Source organism: Molothrus ater, chromosome 3 (assembly GCF_012460135.2).
Source record: "Molothrus ater isolate BHLD 08-10-18 breed brown headed cowbird chromosome 3, BPBGC_Mater_1.1, whole genome shotgun sequence".
NCBI classification, from domain to species: Eukaryota; Metazoa; Chordata; class Aves; order Passeriformes; family Icteridae; genus Molothrus; species Molothrus ater.
In genome coordinates, this window is record NC_050480.2 from 52,121,968 (window position 1) to 52,137,676 (window position 15,709).

The 15,709-nt window shown below is 45.7% G+C and overlaps 1 long non-coding RNA gene across 1 annotated transcript; it reads left to right on the plus strand.

Moving 5' to 3' along the window:
- The first annotated feature begins 3,430 nt into the window (after positions 1 to 3,430).
- Positions 3,431 to 15,410, plus strand: LOC118684568 (uncharacterized). Its single transcript, XR_004979871.1, has 3 exons — positions 3,431 to 3,503; positions 14,189 to 14,271; positions 15,351 to 15,410. It is a non-coding gene; the product is annotated as an uncharacterized LOC118684568 (long non-coding RNA).
- Positions 15,411 to 15,709: the final 299 nt, after the last annotated feature.

Genomic DNA, 15,709 nt, shown 5'->3' on the forward strand with positions numbered 1-15,709 from the left:
AGATTTCTAGTCCCTTTCAGCCCTCAGAATTTAGATTCTGCTGGATATACTTAATTTTTTAAAGCCCTCTACATTTTGCAGTTTACACATTTGCATAGCGTAGGACTACTGTCAGGAACATATATCTACAGATCTGGGGCAGGAGCTGTTCTCATCATTACAGTGGGATGGAAAAGAGAAAACAGTTCAAAGGAGGAGGATGGGGGAAGGGAAGCATTTCCATATATTTTTTAAGGAATCATAAAGACACACAGGCAAGTGTGTCAATCATGAGACACAGTTCTCTCTTTAATATTGTCAGGAACACAAAAGTTCACAGAGCACATGTGTGAGAGGGTGCTGTGCTGCCTTGACTACATGATCTGCATGATACATGTCAGAAGATGGGAATGTTGCTATGGCAATTCTTCTCTCTCCTGAATACTAAGTTGTCGAAGAAGCCAGTTCACAGTCAGGCAGGCTCGCTTATGAACTTGCCTGCTTGAAGATGCTAAATACTATTTATAGCTTCTCTTGCAAGGAGACAACATTGTTTTCTGCCCTGGCCTCTTAAGACCCTGTGCCCCAGCCCTCCAATATTCCTGATGTTTATGTGATTTGGAAGCTGCTGAGGACAGAGATTTAACTGAATTTTGTACTGGAGAGTGTTGGGATTTTCCCTTGTCTTATACAATGTCCTTCAATTTTCATCTTGCTAAGAAAGCAACAGACGGATGGGTCTTTCTGCATTTCCAAAAGTCATCTTGCTGTTTTTAAAAAGTTCTGGATTGAGTAATTCATTTATCTTTACTTTCAGTCTGCAGAATAGTAACCTGTTTTCTCTAATGCTTCCCCCTGGCCGGACAGCAAGAGAGGGACTGGCAGCCTGTTGGTGCCCCCTACCAATTTTTTCACTGGGTGACCCTTAGAACCCATCCTGTCCTTGCTTCTGTTATGGAGCCATTCCCACTGTGCTGTGTGGGTGCTGCCATGGGAAAGGGATGCCTGCACTGACAGCTCTCCTACTGCACCTGTGATTTCCCTTAGAAATAATGCTCTGTGCTCCTTCCTTCCCTAAAAACCTGTATAATAGCACTGCTTCGTGGAAGCAAAGCAGCTTTGTTGTAGAGGTGGCAGACTTCAGTAGATGCTTCAGGGATTCCTGTATTACAGTGTCTCCCAATGTCCATGTTGTATCATGTTTTCTGGTAGCACTCTCTGTTTTCAGCTATTTTCCTTTAACCTAAGTTTCATTTTGTAGATTGGAATATTCCTCACTAGGAAATTCTACATGTCTGATTCAGGCTAAATTTTCTAAGACGGCTCAGGCACTCCAAAACTGAAGATAAGCAAAAACAGACTGCATTGTCCATATTAAAAAAAAAATTCCTTCAAATTCAAATTAGCTGATCATACTGGTTTTATCTTGGGCTTTTTTCTTTTTTTTTTTCTTTTCTCTTTTTTTTTTCTTTTTTTTTTTTTTTTAATGGGGATGGATACTGCGGTAGAAAAATCTGCAGGTAGGTAGAATGTAAAATCCTGATCTGATATGCTGTAAATTAATCCAGACAACATAGGAAGAAAAAAACAGTTGCTCTGCTTACCTGTGTGATGCTGGGTATTTTACTTAATTTTACTCCCTCACAGTTCTTCTTTTATAGTTTGATGTGTTTGTTTAGCACCTCCCATGGGCTCTAAAAGTACTAAAACAAATGAGTTCTGCAAGAGCAAATGATCAAGGCAAAGGTGCCATTGAAAATGATGACAATTTTTTTACCAAAGTACTCCAATACCCACCTCAAACAGAGAATGTACCCAGCATCTGGATTTGATCCTTCAGTGATCAGTTAAAGAATAGCAAAGCCAACAGAAAACACAATCATCTGTCACAGAGAGAAATGTGATCAAAAGAACAATAAAAGATCATTTTAATGTCCAATTCCAATAAGACAACAGAACTCTCAGACAAGTCACAGGTTCATGTACAAGAAGAGACTTTTGCAAATACAGGACATCTTTGGAAACTGCAGGAGCAGATGCTCTCCAGAGAAATGTGTCTTCTTGATATAGCATTCATTTGCACCTGTAAGAACAAGAAATAAGTGGAAGAATTTCAAAATCAAGCCTTGACTCTGTAACACATATGCAGGCATAATTTAGATCACCCAAAAATGTCAATGACTTAATGATTTATTTTATGTCTTGTTTCTGCTGTGCTCATCAAGAGAGCATTACTCAGTCCAGCTGGTCTGAGGATTTTGATACCCATGTTTCTCAGAGGCAGGGATTCAAACCACATTGGCCAGTACAGAGATGTCAAAAAGTTTCCATAGTGCAGGGGACACAGAAATGAAAAGTATTTGCTGGTTTAGAGGGATTAACAAAGAGAGGTCGATTAGCAGCTTGCAGCTATCCAGACCTATGGTTCTTAAACTATGCTCTCTCTTCTTTTCCATCTGAGCCCATTTTGTTTCCAGAGATTTAATGGACGAACCTGAGAAGCCACTCCTGCTGCAGGTACTTTCCATGTTTCTGAGTGAGCAGGCCAAGAAAAACAGCAGACCAAGATAATTTTCCTACAGAGTTCCACACCAGCTAGAGAAGGATGATGAAGTGCAGAAGATTTGCTGACAGCACAGCTCTCTCTGTTGAAGGGGACTGGCATGTGCTGCTTTCTTACAGACAGGATTGCCCCCAGGTCAGAGCGTTGTGCTGCTGCAGCTCGCCCAGAGCAGCTGTAGATGTCATATCTGAAAGACTGAAAAGCTTAAAATTCCCTGCTCAAAGAGCAGCTTTTGCCTCGTGCTGCCTGAAGCTATGCATGACCACAAAGCCTCATCTGGGATGTGACCATGAGGGCTTCCTGAAACAGCCGTGCTGCTTGCAGGCTGCCTCTAGTGACCACAGTGTGATCCCTTTGCTTTCCCCACTGCAGCTGAGGATCACTTGCCCATCCCTGGAACAGCTACTCTGCATTCACAGCCATGAAAAACCACAGGAGCTGGAGTAAACCGAGATTTATTCAGAAAGAGGGTCTGAATCCAATTAGAGCAAAATAAACAGTCAACATGACACATTTCCTTCTCACCTCTGCAGAAGCTAATCTAACTGATCCCTTTGTGTTGTAACAGGAAAATCCCTGATACCTTACAGCTCCACAGCTGGAGGACACAGGCAGCAAACACCAGCTGGGCCTCCAGCCCACCCAGCTCTGCCTTTGGCACTGCGAGCCAGCAGCTGCCTCGGGTGCCTCCTCAAACTTTCTGCTAGAGAGCCTACAGGCAAGCGCTGACTTGGGGCCACATCTCATTTTCTTTTCCCAAATAAGCATTCTGCTTTGCTGCTGTGATGCAAGTTTCCTAAATAAGATATTCTGGGAAAGAGATCTTCCTGTGTGCTTTTGAGAGGAGACAGTCCTTTCTTTCGGGAGGCATGGCATTCTCACAGGCTGCACTGACATCCTGTGGTACGACTTCCCCGCCTGGAAAGGGACAGCTTTGCCCCTCCATGTCCCGTCTCTGCAAGTAAGTCACTCTTGCATCCAAACCCTTTGGGAGGGGAAGGGGCACCTGCCTCCTTGCTGGGTCCAGCACCAGCTCCTGCCCACTGTGCCTGGCAGGCACAGCTCCTGATGTCACCTCAGCTGCCACTCATCCTGCCACCACCGGCCTGGGAGTGAGGGACCAGCCCCCCGCCCCATTTTGGCATCTGAATCACTGCCCCAGCATCAGGGCTGTGCAAGCATGAGCTGTAGTGACACAGCACTGGGTGCGGTATTGCTGGAAGGGTGGGAGGTTTTTTAAGGGAAAAAATGATGAAAATCCCTCACATCCCCACCCCCCTGCACCCCCGACCTCCTCTGCCCACAGGGCACTGAGCCCTGCCATGGGGTGGCCAGGGTCTGCAGCAAGCTGCATCCCTCAGCCCAGGCTAAGGCACTGTGGTGCAAAATAGCACCCAGCCCCTCAGAAGGCGAGTTTAATTTTACTTCCCCTTGGAGAATAGCGTTAATCCGGAACTTTTTAGGCACCACTCGATCAGCTGAATTACCACTATTAGCTTTGGACTCTAGGCATTTTTATGAGATATTAGTTCCAGGGCTTGTGGTTTGGCATGGAAAGCATATTATTCACACACAAAACAACTGCATTAAAATAACATTAGGAATCTGGCTTAAACTGACAAAACCTAGGAAACTCAGAATTAAGGCTGAAAGTATGTCCTTAACTCACCCACTGCGTGCCCGTGTGGCCGCCTGGGCGGTGTGTTGGCCCTGCTGCCTCCAGCTGAGCCATACTCCCATCGCTGTTCCAGGGAGGAAACAGGCTGCACCACCCCTGGAGCAGCAATCCCACCTTGTGCCTTGGAGCCCTCATCCACTCAGACAAGTTTTAGCATTTACATGTAATGCAACTTTTTTTCTGTGCATCTCAACCTAGAGCTGGGTTTCAGTCCCCTGTCACCAGCGCCACTGTGGTCAGAGCAAAAGCTGCACGCAGCTGTGGAGGCTGGATGGAGGCAACACCAGCCCCGAGAGAGGCAGATGGGCCTTTCTGCAAGCTGCTGGGGAAAAGCCCTTGGCTCAGAAAATGCCTTCTAATGCTCACTTTGTGGATCACCTCACTATGAGGGAGCTGAGGCCAAGAAGTAGTGTGAAGACACAGGTTGCTGTCACTGGAGCTGGGGAGGTGTGGGGGGAAACTTGTGCAGGAATTGTCCCAATTGGCTCCTCTTTTTCAGGGCTTTCAGTCATGGGAAGTGACACTACACACACAGAAATTTGTGTCACAGCATCCAGTAGATGAAAAACAAGGGAGCATCCCTAAAAGGGTCACACAGCAGGTCAAAAAGGAGCAGTGCTGTGAGTATTCCTGGTCTCAACATCTGCTGTGCTCCAGTTTTTCTCCCAGAGCCCTGTCCTTGATCATGGGACACAAATATCCAAATGCTCTCCTGGGCCCTGGCTCTCCAGAAGGTGCCTCTGAGCTGTGGAAAAGGCGATCTCAACTGCAGCGTGCTCGCTGCAAGAGCAAACAAACAAAGCAGCAGCCTCAGCGGAATCACAGCTCACATCATCCAAGAAATGAATTACTACAGGCCTCTAGGAAGGACTGATCTGCTCAATCCTGGAGCATAGCTCATTTTTAAGATGTTCTTCCTCTGTGGCCAAATATTTGCCTCCACATGGCAGCAAAATCAGCTCCTCTAAAGCCCTGTTTGAAATAAGCTTCACTTCTGCCCTACCCATTCCTTTTATTTAGGAGCTCTGCTGTTCTGTAGGAAACAATCCAAGATGTTCATGCATGAGGGATCTCTCAAGAATAAACCACATTAAAAAGAAAAAATCCAGAAGGCAGCAGCTAAAGAAAAAAATATTGTGTTGAAGTTGCAAGGTTGTCACATTGCTCTGTAAAAGGGGGTGCACCTTAACCATATTGGGTGTGATTTTTTTTTCCTCTCAGTGAGGTGAGAAATACATTTACTATTCCCATCTTGGAAGCAAAATAAATAGAATAATTATTTCCTTTCCCAGCAAAGGAAAATGAAGCTGAGCTTTTAAAAGCTGTGCTTTTTACTTGCATGCCTTAAACCAACATATTCCCTCGCTGGCTGGCATTTGCAACAGACCACAAACACATTGCTACACGTGGCACCAAATTTGTGTTTCAGGTCAGAATTGAGATGTTCTGGTGATAAATGAGAGATGCTTGTTCTATGGACATCTTGTCCCAGAAACACTGTAGCTAAATTTACTATAGAGCACTACCAGTTTAATTCTTCCTTAGGAGGTTTTTTAATGAAGGAGAAAAAAAAAAGTTGATTGTTCTGGAACCATTCTCTAAACATAATTTGGGACCTCAGTATGAGGCCACCTTGGTCTTCTGTAAAAGCTGGTGGGTGTCTCCATGTATCTCAGAGTACAGACAGCACCATGGATGTTTACCACTTCTGAAAGATGAGTTTGAAATGAGCAGGTGTTGCACAACATAAGGGTTGTGTCACCCTCATCCTTCGGATCTCATGAGACAGACACTCAGAGCTGGGCCAGTGTGCATACATGCAGAGCATTTCCAGAAAATTATGGAATATAGGCCAGGATGGGTTTTCAGGTGTCACAGGAAGGGTCTCTTATCTTGCCCATGCACATCTGCAATCCTCACAAAAAAATTTTACCAGAAAATAAAAATAAGTTGAGACTGCAGGTGTGTGCATTTTATTAAGCCCACTGTGCCCCTTGCAGAAAATGGTTGAAATGGGAGATGATTGTTTCCATATTAAGGAAGCCTTAAGAATGACTGACAAGATCCACTTTTGCAGTTTTTATTTCTGCCAATCAAATCACTGAGGACAACAGTGAATAGTGCATATTTAGAAAATGTATTTTTAAAGTTGGGCTTTGACTGAACAGTCTCTACTTCATGAGAAACTGAAGCCTTCCCTTCCCAGCAAGCTGTGACTTAAAGCCAGCAAGTGAAAGAGGAAACAAACCAAAGGTATAATAAAGAAACAAAACTATAAAAAAAAAAGTGGTCTTGCCAAATGGGCACCAGCACCCTACACCCTCTTTTCAGGCTTGGGAGCAAACTAGATGCTCATGTATGAGGGCAGAGATCAGAAAGAATAGGTAAGGAAGAAGAGACAGTGTGGTAACCCTGTATGTTAGGGACTGTTTTGATTTTCTGAAGCTTACTGATGGTGGCAATAAGATTGTTTATGGATAAGAATCTGTGCAAAGGCCAACAAGGCAGTGGGTTTTTGAAAGGCAGACTTTGACCTGTCTAGGAGACTGGTTGACAGAGTCCCATGGCAGTCAGTCCTCAAGAGCAAAGGGGTCCAGGAAGGCTGGACATTCTTCAAGAAGGAAATCCTAAAGGCATGGGAGTAGGCTGAAAGAGGAGCCAGTGGGGAAGAAGACCAGCTTGGCTGAACAGAGAGCTTTGGCTGGAATTGGGGGATGAAAAGAGCATTTATGGCCTTTAGAAGAAGAGGCAGGCAACTCAGGAGGACTGCAAAATTGTTGTGAGGTTATGCAGGGAGAAAATTAGAAAGACCCAAAGCTCAAATAGAACTTAATTTTGGTACTGCGGTAAAAGACAATGAAAAATGATTCTATAAATATATCACCAACAACAGGAGGGCTAAGGAGAATCTGCGTCTTTTATTAGATGTGAAGGGAAGTGACAAAGGGTGAGGAGAAGACTGAGGTGCTTAATGCCTTTGTCTTAGTCTTTATTACAACCACTGGTTGCTGGGGCACCAAGTGCCCTGAGCTGGAAGACAGGGGTGGGGAACAGAATGGAGCCCCCATGATCTAAGGGATGTTCGTCAGTGACCTGCAACACAATTTAGATACACACAAATTTATAGGACTGAATGGGATTCCCCCAAGGGTGCTGAGGGAGCTGGCAGAAGTGCTCATGAATCTACTTTCCATCATTCACCAGCAGTCCTGGCTAACTGAGGAGGTGCCAGTTACCAAATGTGAAACCCATCTGTAAGAATGGGAGGGATAAGGATCCAGAGAACAAAAGGCCTGCAAGTCCTGGTCCTAGAGAAGGTTATAGAGCAGATCATCATGGGTGCCATCACAGGGTACATACAGGACAACTGGGAAATCAGACCCAGCCAGGGTGGGTTTATGAAAGGTGGGTCCTACTTGACCAACCTGATTTAAGTTTACAATAAGGTGACCCCACTTAGTGAATGAGGGGAAAGCTATGAATGTAGTCTACCTGGACTTTAGTAAATCCTTAGACACCATTTCCTACAGCATTCTCCTGGAGAAACTGGCTGCTCATGCCTTGGTCTGGTGCACTCTTCACTGGGTTAAAAGCTGGCAGGGCCCAGGGAGTGGTGGTGAATGGTGCTGCATCCAGCTGGTGATCTGTCACTTGTGGTGCTCTCCAGGGATCAGTGCTGGGGCCAGTTTAGTATGTGCATTGATGATCTGGATGAGGGGATTGAGACACCAAGCTGGGTGGGAGTGTTGATCTGCTGGAGGGCAGGAAGGCTCTGCAAGGGGATCTGGGCAGGCTGGACCAGTGGGCTGAGGCCAGTGGTACAAGGTTCAGTAAGGTCAAGGGCCAGGTCCTGTCCTTGGGTCACAACAACCCCAAGCAGGGCTACAGGCTGGGGAAGAGTGGCTGGGAAGTGGCCCAGGAAAAAAGGACCTGGGGGTGCTGGAAAACAGCTGAGCATGAGCCAGCTGTGCCCAGGTGGCCAAGAAGGCCGATGGCATCCTGGCCTGGCTCAGCAATGGTGTGGCCAGCAGGAGCAGGGCAGGGATTGTCCCCCTGTACTCAGCACTGGTGAGGCTGCACCTCAAATCCTGTGTCCAGTTCTGGGCCCATCACTGCAGGGAGGACACTGAGGGGCTGGAGCATGTCCAGGAAAGGGCAACGGAGCTGGGGAAGGGTCTGGAGCACAAGTCCTGTGAGGAGCAGCTGAGGGAGCTGGGAGTGTTTAGTCTGGAGAAAAGGAGGCTCAGGGGAGACCTTATCACTCTCTACAACTATGTAGAGGAGGTTGCAGCCAGGTAGGGGTCAGCCTTTTCTCCAGGTAACAAGAGACAGGATGAGAGGAAATGGCCTCAAATCACACTAGGAGAGGTTTAGATTAGATATTAGGAAAAAAATGTCTTCACTAAAAGGCTTGTTAAGCATTGGAACAGGCTGTCCAGGGAAGTGATTGAGTCCTCTCTCTGGAGGTATTTAAAAGACATGTAGATGTGGTGCTTGGGGGTGTGGCTTAGTGGTGGACTTGGCAGTGAACAGCTGAACTTGATAATTTCAGACATCCCTTCTGATAAACAATTCTCTAATTCTAACCCTTTCCTCCGACCTGGCTACCACCCACATCTCAACTTCATCAGTCCCCTCCCTTTTCATCTGCTCTTGCTGCCAGGTGGTCTGGCATTCCCTTATCTCAGCCTCAAAGGACCCTGCAGTGCGGGGGATTGGAAAGACAAACCAAATTCTTCTCCTGAGAGAGACAGGTAGGTCCCCAGGTGCCTGTCCTCATTACAGATTGTGCTTTGGGAGCTGGATCCAGCTGGCAGAAGTTTCTCATTAAGATGGCAAGGCTGAAAATGTGAACCTGGAGGGAAACTATGTAGTTGTGGAGCAGAGGTGGCCTTGAGGTTAGGGTTAAAGAGGAGGTGATAAGACTATTCTATTTTTATTTTAGCTTAGTATTGTGGGATTCTGTTAGTTGTGGAAGTGGCAGCATGTTTTGGGTGTGTTCAGGCTTATTTGGATTTCCCACCCTTACTTCCTCTGCTCTAAAAATGTTATGATCTTGCAAGTGTTAAATTTTGACTAGTTCTAGCATAGGCTTGGGACAGGAAAAAGCTTGTTTTAGGGCTTGTAAAGTCTGGATCATGTACAGTGAGTGGGAGTTATGCTCCAGCTATTTTTCTGGTACGTATTTGAGGAAAAGCAGGAAGAGTAGGCAGAGCTCAGGCTCTGCTTATTTTTGTGCTAGCAAACAGCATAGCTCTGGCAGAGGAAAAGGATTTAAAGTGTTGATCTGACATGCTAAAGCTATGGGCAGCTCCTGACAGCATCTTCAGACATATGAGGTGGGCAAGGGCATGTGCTGCTACTGCCCTTTTTTACTGGAAAGAGTGAATACCAACAGAATACAAACAGGAGAAAGAAAACAGATGCAGGGCAATTGTGGAAGCTTTAAGAATCCCAGGTCTTTGAGGTTTGCCAGCCCTGCAGACTCTCTGTCTCTTTTAGCCAGTCCTCTACATGACAGCCCACCTGTGTGGCTTCTGAGGAGCTTTTGCAAAAAGCACTTTACATGGCAGCTCTGAGCTCTGCAGTGCTGTGCCAGTCGTGCAGCCCTTGCTGGAAGTGTTGGGCAGCTGGACCATGCTGTGTACAGCCACACACCTTCCCAGCAGTGGGTGAGGTGTGTTTGCACATCCAAGGAAGCTTTTCTTGGACCACAGCTCCACTGTGATTATTTCAGTGGCTTTTCTCCCCCCTGATTTTGTGTACAGAAGGAGAGGTGTTCTGAGTAACTCTGCCAAAATTCACCAAACTCTGCTCCACACATTTCAAAGGATCAGTGGGTCTAACAGCTGCACTTCTTTAGTGATAAATAGTGATAAACACTAGCTGAGGTAGCTATCCTCTGTTAGAAGAAAACATCCCTGAGTCTATTGACTCCTGCTGTTGTCTCTTATTCTGCTCTCTGCACTGATGGCATCTGCCACATCCAGTGCTGTCTGGGTGCCAGCTGACCACAGGAACCAGCCCTCTGATTGATTTTGGTGATGAATGGCTACAGCTGCTGCTGGCTGCATATGGCAGCTCAGTAGCATTGCCTGGTTACATCTGGGGAATCTGCACTGCAGCTGCTGCTTGCTAAAGAATGTACCTGAGGAGAGCTCAGAAAAAAAGGGGGGACTGAAAAACACATGAAATAATATTGGGGAAATCTAGAGAAGTGTTTCAGTCCTTAGCTCTGTAGCCTAGTTCAGCTGAGGACATAGGAAAGCTGGGCAAACACAAATGGACTACCAAACTTCAAAATTAGCCCACCTAATCTGCCTCCATCTCCTTCCATTGCAAGGAGGTTCAAAATCTCCATGAAGAAAAATTACAATCATTGAGTCACTGCAATAGCAGTGATCTGGCTGCCTGCCCCTGCCAGCCTGCTACACAACTTGTGTGCTAATGTTTGGATTTTAGTGGTGGGAAACTAATGTCAGGCTGTACTCCCTTCATGCACCATTGGGCTGTGCTTATGGTCGCTCTTGGCAGCACCAAATGATTAAACAGATAAAACCATCAGTCTTGTTATTTCCAAACATTAACCTAAGTGCTAATAAAGCACAACCCGTGTCTTCCTTATGGACTCTGCAGAGCTGAGTCACACTTAAAACAGATCTGTATGCTGGAAAAAGCCTCATACTTCTTTCCTGTGCTGAGAGGCAATACCTCTCTGGGAGCAGAGCTTGCCTTGGAGAGCTTTGCTGGGAGAAGGGTGACAGAGCTGGGCTGCCAAGGAAAGCGAGGAGGCTGTGACCCCCACCCTTTAATGTGATGACAGGATGTGCTGGATGATGGATGGATGGATGGATGGATGGATGGATGGATGGATGGATGGATGGATGGATGGATGGATGGATGGATGGCCATATCCCTGCCCCTTCTCCTTCCTTCCAATGCTCAACAATGATCTTGTCTCAGCCACCAGGCTGGGTGGGGAATGTTTCTCAGGCCCCAAGGCAGAGGAAATAAAGTGATTCTCCCTCTCAGTGGACTTTGCCCTCGGTGGCTGAAGATATTTTTCCCAAAACATCCCCAGCAAAACTGGAGGGCTTTGTAAATTCATTATGTCACTGAGGAATCTGTTTAATCAGCTGCCTTTCCCTGGAGGCACTTTACACTTAATGAGAGACATGATGGAAGGAATCAAAACTGGTTTACAAGAGTTTAGCCTCAAACCCCTCAGATGATGTGTTAGTGACTGTGCTGTAATTCAGAGGAGCAAATGAAGACACTGAGTATCTCTCACCCTGTCTGAGAGGGATGGTGGCAGAGGCAATGCATGAAAGCCTCAAGCTCTGTATTGCATCATTCCTCTCCTAAGTGTCATCACAATGAATAGCCAAAGTCTCCCTGTTGCCAGGAGCCTGATCTATGCTCCTGGTACTACTTGGCAAGCATACTTATTCCCTGTTTCACTGTGCCAGTTACATGATAAGGCATATCCAATTTAGCTTATTTATATATGAAGATACTAATTAAAAATGCAGCCAAATGAGAAACATTGCAAATATGTGAGAAGGAGCTTTGTAAACTAGACTAACGGTGGGACCAACAGACAAGGAATATGGAATAGGTTTCAACCTTAGGTTCAAAACTCACTTTGCATGTAATTTTAACATGAAAACAAAAGGCACTTACTCGTTTTCTCTGCCTGCTTGCTTTCCCCAGGTGCACATGCTGTGTCTAGTCCTTTCAATTTACTTGTACCCTGCCTTCTTACTGTGATGGGACATGATGATGGACCAGCATCTTTCCCATAACTATAAAGTTATGTGAACACATACAAGGTCCTCAGGAAATCCTGCTGTGAAGGACTCTCTCAGGACCTGTGTATGATGTTGTGCCCTTAGACACATGCCAAGTATTTTATTCCTGTAAAATAATTCCCATAGTGCTATTTCATTATCCTTTACCTTCTAGCTTTTTAGTATTTTCTTCTGAGTAAATAAAGACTAAATTAGTTGGAACAGGATTTTCCTGCAGTGTAACTGTGCTGGCAGCAGCTGAGGTTATTCCATAGATGAAGGGAGCAACACTCTCTGCCAGGAGGGAACAGTGATTTTGTACAATCATGGAATGGATTGGGTTGCAGGGGACCTTTTAAGATCATCTAGTTCTAGCCTCCTGCCATGGGCAGGGACAGGTTTCACTAGACCAGGTTGCTCAGAGCCCCATCCAGTCTGGGATGGGGCATCCACAAATTGTCTGGAAAACATGTTCCAGTAATTCGCCACCCTCATAGTAAATAATTTCTTCCTAATAGCTGATCTAAACCTACCCTAAACCATTCTCTATTGTCCTGCCACTACACGCCCTCGAAAAAGTCCCTCTCCAGCTGTTGTGCAGCTCCCTTTAGATACTGGAAAGCTGCTCTAAGGTCTCCCCAGAGCCTTCTCTTTCTTCTCTAAGGCTGAACAATCTCAGCTTTCTCACCCCGTTTTCACAGGAGAGATGCCCATCTCTCTGCTGACCCTCCTCTTTGTGACCCTCCTCTGGACTTGCTCCAACAGGTCTCACGTCCTCCTTATGTTGGAGGGCCCAGGTGGGGTCTCACCAGAGCAGAGGGGCAGAATCCCCTCCCTCACCCTGCTGGCCATGCTGGTTTTGATGCAGCCCAGGTCAAGGTTGGCTTTCTGGGCTGCAAGTGCACATTGCTGGTCATGTTGAACATCTCCCCCAAGTCCTTCTCCTCAGGGCTGCTCTCAATCCAGTCTCTGCCCAGTCTGCATCTCTAGGGATTGCCCTGACCCAGGTGCTGACCTTGCACTTGGCCTTACTGAACTTCATGAGGCTCACACAGTCCCACCTCTGAAGCCTGCCCAGGTCCCTCTGGATGCCATCCCCTCCCTCTGTGTGTCAGCTGCACTGCACAGCTCTTGTGTCATCAGCAAACTCGCTGGGGGTGCACTCAATGCCACTGTCCATGTCACCCAAAAGGTGTTCCACAGATGATTGCTGGGTTCTGTCAAGCAGGGGCTGCCAAAGCCAGTGCTGGCTGCAGGGATGGGCTCCTCGTGATTCCACCCTGGGAGCTGGGAAGGACTAGCACCCTTTGGCCCTCATGCACTTATTGAAAAGAGAGCCACAAGTGTGAACCTTTGAACTGTCTGATTGGTTTTTTACCCTCTCTGGGTTGCAGTGGTCTTAATGTAGAGCTGCCCTAGATTATAAACATACCATCCAAAATCACACCCCAGAGACTCATCTTTATTGAAAGAAGTGCAATTTAATGTGGATGAATCTATTAATTTACCTGCCAAAACACGATAAATAGAATTACACTGAGAAAAGGCCTAAAACTAATGGGTTTTATTAATTTATATATAGTTAACAATACACTTTTTTGTAATTGTGCATGTTTTGGATGTAGATATTTAGATTTTGATACTGCTGATCAGTATCAGCAGTGTACAGTTTGTTTATGATAACTTTATGAGGTATATAGCTTAGAATAACAATACCATTTTCTCAAGATGAGATGTAATGTGTAGTAAAGGAGATGCACAGTCATAACATTTATTTTACTTTCAGCTGTTATAATTGATGGTCTATATAATGTATACATATGAGGTTTTTTAATATAAGTATGGGTTTGCGAGAGTGCCACTTACCATCAGTCTGTAACAAATTATTTAGAGATTGTCTATGGGCTGTTGGTATCTTTCCCATTTTTTAAAATTAGTTTAAAAGGATCAAAGAGGAAAACACAATTTAGCATGGAATTGATTTTTGCATCAGCTGGTTTTACATTAAATAATAACACAGTATTAAAAAATTGCATTGTCATCTCCTCCTGTGAAGTTGCATTATGTTCTGTAGCCTTGGCTCACTTATTAATCCTTCAGTAGCACGCACTTAATTGTTCAGCAAATGACACAACATGTGAAGAAATAATACCAACACTGTGATTTATATCTCTCCAGGCAAAACCACTGAGGACTGGATCATCTGCCTTTGCTTATTATACTGCAACACAGGAACAGCCTGATCTGAAAACTGTGGCCAGGTAGGACACACTGAAAACATGTACCCTGGAAACAAAAGGTATGTCTGCTAGATGAGTCAAGCACAAGTCTGAATTGCTCTTAAAACTAAACACATGCATGGTGGTCAGAACCTTTGAGGCTCTGGGCCGGTCTGTGCAGAGCAGAACAAGCACAGTGGGACCACCAAAGCCCAGCCTGGCTGCTGGACACTCGCTGGAGGGAGCTGGGGATGAAACCAAAGAAATATGTCTGACTCCAGTGGGATGTAGATACATTGATCCTGCAGGACTTCTAGGGGGAGAGAGAAGGGATTTTTATAGCTTGTGGGGCTTCCCACTATGAGTCCACCTGGAGAAGCCAAGCCACTTTGCCAACACAGGCACCAGTCCACCCATTTCTAAACAGTGGCTAGAAGTTGTGGAGAGCAGAGCCTGCTGGACATAGTTTTCAACAGCTAGCTCTGCCACAGCAGAAAGATTGCCTCCAGTCCAACCCCAAGCTTTGGCATGCCAGGCTTCAAGTCTTCCAAAAGCAGCATGTTTTAAAGATGAAGTAAAAAACCTGGCGTGTGTAGATTGTGTGGCTCATTATGTTTACATCTCCTTGTGTCTTGCTTTGTACTTTGGAGGATAAAGGGTGCAGATCCTCTGGTGCAACCAGCTATGAAGGGAAGAACCAGTTCAGCCCATTTGTTCTCCTTCAGCCTACAGAAATATCTGAAGAGCAGAACCTGGTGTCCACCATGTTCTGTAGGCACACATTTAATTTTTACCAATTGGAATTTATTTTTCCTCAAAATCCACTGCTCCCATTTCTCTTGCCTTTTCCCAATGTAATTAATTTAAAAACAAATACGTTTTTAGCAAAAGGAAGTTAGAAAATCAATGTATTGGAAATAGGACTGTTTTCTTTTCTTGTGAGTAAAGCAGGCTCCCATGTATGTCCTACACATGTCACAGGATCAAGGCTTCAGAGATGTTGTATATTGGCATTTTGCATTTGCCACTCTGACTTGCCCTATCTTTTGCATTTATTCGGATTTTTCTATTCTGTCATTTTTTCCTATTCACTTCTATTTCTGATCCTTTTGTTTTGTCAGACAGAAGACAAACACACTCTACAGGCCAAAAAGAAGCATCACAGATAGTTTGTGGGTTGTGTGCAATGCTATCCCTGGAGAGCAGTAACTGAGAAGAGTTAAGGCAACGGAAGCCCAGTTCAGCCACGTTGCTGAGGGGCAGAGTCCTCACACACAGGTGTCTGTAAGGGGGGTCTGGAGCTGATTCCTGTTCAAACTCTGTGTACACCTGCACAGCTCAGGGCACCGGCGCTGCACGGCTGCAGGCTGCGCCCTGCAGATCTCTGGAGGGACAAGCCCAGGCACACTTGCAGCTTAGTGTGTGTCCCAGATTGTCTGGATCAGCCAGGCATGGTCAGAACACATCTCAGCCCACCAGG